Source organism: Phascolarctos cinereus, unplaced genomic scaffold (genome assembly GCF_003287225.1).
Source record: "Phascolarctos cinereus isolate Bilbo 61053 unplaced genomic scaffold, phaCin_HiC Scaffold_1;HRSCAF=81, whole genome shotgun sequence".
Taxonomy (NCBI): Eukaryota; Metazoa; Chordata; class Mammalia; order Diprotodontia; family Phascolarctidae; genus Phascolarctos; species Phascolarctos cinereus.
This window is the reverse complement of record NW_027555514.1, coordinates 194,750,423-194,756,305: the sequence shown is the minus strand read 5'-3', so window position 1 is coordinate 194,756,305 and position 5,883 is coordinate 194,750,423. Positions and strand designations below refer to the sequence as shown.

The 5,883-nt window shown below is 37.3% G+C and overlaps 1 long non-coding RNA gene across 1 annotated transcript; it reads left to right on the top strand.

Annotated features, from left to right (window-relative positions):
- Positions 1-560: 560 nt before the first annotated feature.
- Positions 561-4,904, top strand: LOC144454123 (uncharacterized). Its single transcript, XR_002327398.2, has 3 exons — positions 561-881; positions 1,852-2,013; positions 4,051-4,904. It is a non-coding gene; the product is annotated as an uncharacterized LOC144454123 (long non-coding RNA).
- The last annotated feature ends 979 nt before the right edge of the window (positions 4,905-5,883 follow it).

The window sequence follows — 5,883 nt, the reverse complement described above, 5'->3', positions numbered from 1 at the left end:
ATCCATGTCACACTTTCATAATGAACTTTAAAATTAATAATTCACATTTCTATAGTGCTTTCAGGGTAAGCACTTTTCTCATGATGATAAACCAGAGAGGTGGGTTATGTAAATATATACTCATCCAATAATAATAATAATAATAATAATAACAATAACAACAACAATAATAACTCACATCTATATAGGACTTTAAGGTGTAAGTGTGTATTGTATAGCAGGCATTATCACTGGCCCTAGAGATAAAAGATAATAGTGAAAACCCCTGCCCTCAAGGAGCTTATATTCTATTGCTAAAAAAGAATAATATCTCACATTTCTATAACACTTTTAATAGTTTGAAAAGTGGAACTTAATAAGGTAAGTAGTATACTTTCCCCATTTGAGGCAGCTTGGTGGTGAAGTAGATAAAGGGCCTGGAGGCAAAAAAACCCTGCAAGTTCAAATCCAGCCCCAGGCACTTACTAGCAGTGTGATCCTGGGCAAGTCACTTAACCTCTGTCTTCCTGTTCTCCTTGACTGTAAAATGAGGATAATAATAGCACCTACCTCCCAGGGTTGTAATGCTAATCAAATAAAATAATATTTGTAAAGCACTTAGCAGTATGCCTGGCACAAAGTAGGCATAAGTAAATACTTATTCCTTTTCTTTCCCCCATATGACGCACAAGGGAACTGAGGTTCAGAAATTTGCAGCTGATCAGACCTGAGATTTCAGACCCATGATTTCTGACTCCAACTCTAGTATTCTTACCATATCCTACGTATATGTTCTTACCATATCGTTCTAAAAGATTGTCTTCTCCTCAGCTTTCTGTTCTTCTCACTTTCACCTTAGCCTACTGGGATCGTACATTTTATGGAAACAGATGCCAAGAAAGGTAAGTTTTTTTTCTGCCTATGAGACTTTCAGCTAGAAAAGTTTCAGCACAGTAAAGAGTACTTCAGAAGCTAGAAAATCATATGAGAGACACACCAAAGCAAACATAGTAGCTAAAATGATAAATATTGCTGGAGTTTGTAGTTTCTTCTTAACTATTAGTAGAAAGGTCTACTATGATCCATGAAGGGCTTTATGGTTGTAAGAAATTTTAGCCAGGGCTTTGAAATTGGAGACAGGTGGACTGATGGGGAGGAGAGAGACAGAGAATTCTGGAAACACAGAAAAAGAGAGGAATGAGATCAGAGAAAGGATGCCCTTGTGTGAATGGCCCAATAAAAATGAGGGTATTGATGCTTCAGGTAAGAGAACCTCTGAGGTCTCTTTTAACTCTAAGATTCTTAGGACTTAGAGTCAAAAGTCCCCTCCCCTTGACTTAAAGGCTACATTGGTATCTTTTATTTTTACATCACCTTCATTTCCAACTATATTCACACACATGCACACACAGACATAACTTATAACAAATAATAAAAGAAAGAGAGGGAAGAAGCAGTCCAGTTCAAACTAATCAATCAGTCTAAAAGCATATAGAATATTCTACGTCCACAACTCCTTCTATAAAAGGGAAAGAGGTACACTTTCTCATCTTTCTTTTGGAACCAAAGTTTGTCATAATTATGCAGGGTTCAGTTTTATTTCTTTTCCAACTCCCTCATTTTACAGATGAAGAAACTGAAGGTCAGGTTGGGGAACAGTTGAGATTTGAATTTAGGTCCTCTGACTCCAAAGCTATTACACTGTCCTGAAAACAAATTTTTAGGTGAAATTGTTCAAGGAAGTAGTGATGAAACAAGAAGGCAGCTATATCAAAGCTATAGATAAGCACCTCGATAAAAGTAGCCAATGGCAAAGACAATCAGTGGCACAGAAGAAATCAAGCAGAACATAATCTTGATTCTGAATTGTAGTTCAGGAAACACTGGGACTTCTTTCTGATAACAAGTGGAAATGAGCTTCCTTCCTTGGGTTTTAATTTGGACAATGAATCTTCAATAAAGGAATATGATGGAGAACTCTCAGAGCCCGGAAGATAGGGATAAGGACTGAGTCTACTAAGACAGTTCCAAAAGGTAAGAGCCCCATCTTCTGCCCAGACATTGCTAAAGAAAACTGCTTACTCATTCCACATATTAGCAGGATCCATTGTTCTCTGGTTACAATAGGCATTAGATAAGCAGCAACTGTAAGCCCTGCCCCCCTCCCCCCCAGTGGAGGTAGTGTGGGTTGGGTACCAGAATGTGAGAAACACAGGCTTTATGACAGTTTATCGATTGTAAATTTCTTCTTGGACAGAATGATGGTGTTGACCTTTCTTAAAAAGATTAAACTTTATCTGGAAGGGTAAATACTAGGCAAACATGTTAGAACAGATTTCCCAAATTTCCCCAAAGGCCATATTCAACTGTATTCATTCATTCAACAAATATTTATTAAGCATCTTCTACACATAAGGTCCTGTACTAGAGAGTTTGGGGGGTGCCAGTGTAATAGGCCACACATAGGATTGCCCTGCCTGCTTCCAGATAACCACACACGTGTGCTGCCTCAACTCTTAAGTGCTTTAGGCATGACAAAGCCCCTGACTGCTTCTAGCCAATCATGTATGACTCAGTTTTGATGGACTAAGGTGCTTTGGGGATGACAAAGCAATCCTGTCTCTCTCTCTCTCTCTTCTGTTGACTCTCCAAGTAGCATCACATAACTCTGTGGCTCCCCATGAAGGGTGGAAAAGGGGTGACTTTTCTCCACTCTGGCTGTGTGATGACTGCTCCTCTGTGGCAGCTTAGAGCAGGGGTACTCAACTTGGCAAGGTCATGCTGGGACCCTGTTGCCTTTTCCATTTTGTGTTTCTTTTCCTGAGTATAGGTGAACAAGTATTGACCTTGAGATTGATCCTGAGACAAAGCCATTCTTGGAGGCCATCTCATGAATTTAAGAGATTGGAAATCCTGAGTCCTTTGGAACTATCAGGTGACAGGGAGAGTTTCTGCTCTTAGCGAAGATGGCCAGTGGCCATAGGATGAGCTCAGTCTCTAGTTTTGTAGAGGACATTTACTCTGAGTGGGAACAATATAAAGTAAAGCAAAACTTCTTCATGTTCTAATATTTAAGTCTCCCCCTTCTGGGAGTGTATAACATTAGTAAATACTGGCACATTTAAAAAAAAAGTTTTTCTGTCAGTAAGTGCCTAAGAGAGCCTTTTGTGTTAAGCACTTCTTTTGTGTAGAAGAAATGCATATCTGTCCCATTCTTGGTTTACATTGTATATTTAGATACCTTCCTACTTCCTTCTTTAGAGAGACTGCAAGTGAACTAAGCCAACATTTTAAACAATTAAAAAAAATTTTTTAACCTAGGGTCCTGGGATGGGAACATAAAATATGCAAAGAATATGAGAAAAGGTGCTTAACCCTGCTGAGTTATCAGGTGACACAGGTTTAAAACATGAGTTTCCTAAAAAAAAAATTGTCAAATGAATTTTGGCTTGGGATTGGGACAGAATTTCCAACAATTTCTGAAATGGCCCTAAATACACTTCTGCCATTTTATATTACATATTTACGTGAAGTGGCATTCTCAACATTGACGATTATAAAATCAAAATATCGATCAACTCTAAAAAATGTTGAAGATGCTCTATGTCTTGAATTGTCAGATATTCCACCAAGATTTAATTATTTAGGTAAAAATAAATAAGCACATCCATCCCATTAGTATGCAAATTTGCTTTTATCTTTAATAAATGGCAAAATTACATGTATACAAAAGAATTGTTTAAAATGAGTTTCTTCATGATTTATTATCAGTAAATGTTTGATTTGTATACCTATTTTATATACCCATAACCCGGGGTTGCATAAAAGTTTCTAAGGAGAAAAGGGGTTGTGAGTGGAAAAATTTTAAGAAGCCCTGATATAAAAAAAAATTCAAATGTGTGTTTGCAGGTGATTTGTATAAGATATTATTGCAAAAAACCATTTAGATGGCAGAGTGAGAAGGAGAAATACAGCTTGGCTTTTTCAAATGACTCTTCTAGAAAAGAATACCATACCAAGTGGTGATGGGGAAATTCAAGAATAAATTACAGAAACTTTTTCCCACCACAGATCTTCCCAAAGAGGCAGCCACAGGTCTTGGCACCAGAGAGGTAGTCTGTCCCAAAAGGCCTGTGCAGAATTGTTTCAGCAAAGAGGACAGAGGTTGTGGTCTGCAGCTATGTACATGAGAAATGGAGCACCATGGACTAGGGGTGAGCCTGAAGCTGCGCTAATATAGAAGCTGCTATAAATATTTTTGTACATATAAGTCCTTTCCCTTTTTGTTTTTTATCTCTTTTGAAATACAGATCTATTAGTGGTAATGCTAGGTCAAAGGGTATGTGTGGTTTTGTAGCTTTTTGAGGTTAAATCAGTTTGCAACTTCACCAACAATGCATTAATGTCTCATTTTTCCCACAACCCTTCCAACATTTGTCATTCTCCTTAGTTTCTTTAAGCCTACTGAGTAGGCATTGTTCCTGGCTTAGTCATCAATCTTCTTCAATGATTTTATGGGATCAAGAGATCAATCAGGAACATCCATGTCCTTTAACATAGAGCCAGATCACTTGTCCTACAGAAAGGGGCCAGAGAATATCCGTATCTCCATGGGAAGTACCCCAGTCTACAAGGGCAAGGATTATTTCACTTTTGATTTGCATCCCTGGAACCTAGGCTGTGACAAATAGTAGGTGGTTAATGCTTATTGAATGAATAAATGAATTTCTCTGAGCCATCTAAAGACAACAGTATGAACATATTCATATGGACATATGAATGAAAATGCTATCTGCATCAGATAAAGAACTGATAAATAGAAGTGTGTGTAGAATAATTTTACATATTGTATGTATGTATGTGTGTATACATATTTGTGTCTAATGGTAGCCATGTGGGGCAGGGGGCAGGGGGCAGGGAGGAAGGAAAAAAAGGAAAAAAAGAAAGTTACACAATAACTTTATTATATATTTAAAAGAAATAGCAAGTTGTACATAACAGATTTGCAGTTTCATATACAATCATCTTACACAAATATATAATCAGATGCTTGTTTTATTTCTTAAGTTCAGAATAAAATAAAAAAAATAAAAAAATAAAGACACCACTGCAATGCATTAGAACTCTAATTTATTGGTTCATTATTAATAGAAAGGGATTTGCAGATAAAGAGTCATACATCTCTGAAACAGAGTTTAGGATTTTAGCTCTTAAGTGGTGGTCAAGAATTGTAAGCCAACTTTGTAGATGTTTCTAATTATCATTACCCTCATATAGTTTCTTTTTGAAGGAGAAAGTTAGGATGATTCAAGGTATGTGTGGCCATGCCTCCCCCTAATTACTATGTATTTATCTTAGGTATGTTCTACATTTCTCATAGTTGCATTTATATCCATATTTATATGCATCTGCATATAGTAGAACTACAGAAGAAGAACAGTAACAAACCCAAAGCCCCACTGCAGGAATGTTTCACCAAATCCAAAGTTAAAAAGTAAGTAGTTCTTCTATTACTTGGAACTTATTACAACCCCTTCTGCTTCACTTTGTGAGAAAGGATTAGTTAGGAGCTAGGCTTCCACAACAGAACAAGGGGATTCTGAGGACTTCCAAGATCTTGTGGATCAACCAATCAGAAAGTGCCCCAAACATTCCACAAACAACTAGTTCCTTAAGAAAGAGACCTGGACCAACATGACAAAACAGGAAAATGATACATGTTGGAGAGGATGTGGGAAAATTGGAACGCTAATACATTGTTGGTGGAGTTGTGAAATGATCCAACCATTTTGGAGAACAATTTGGAACTATGCCCAAAGGGCTACAAAAATGTGCATACCCTTTGATCCAGCAATAGCACTTCTAGGGCTATATCCCAAAGAGATCAAACAAATGGGAAAAGGA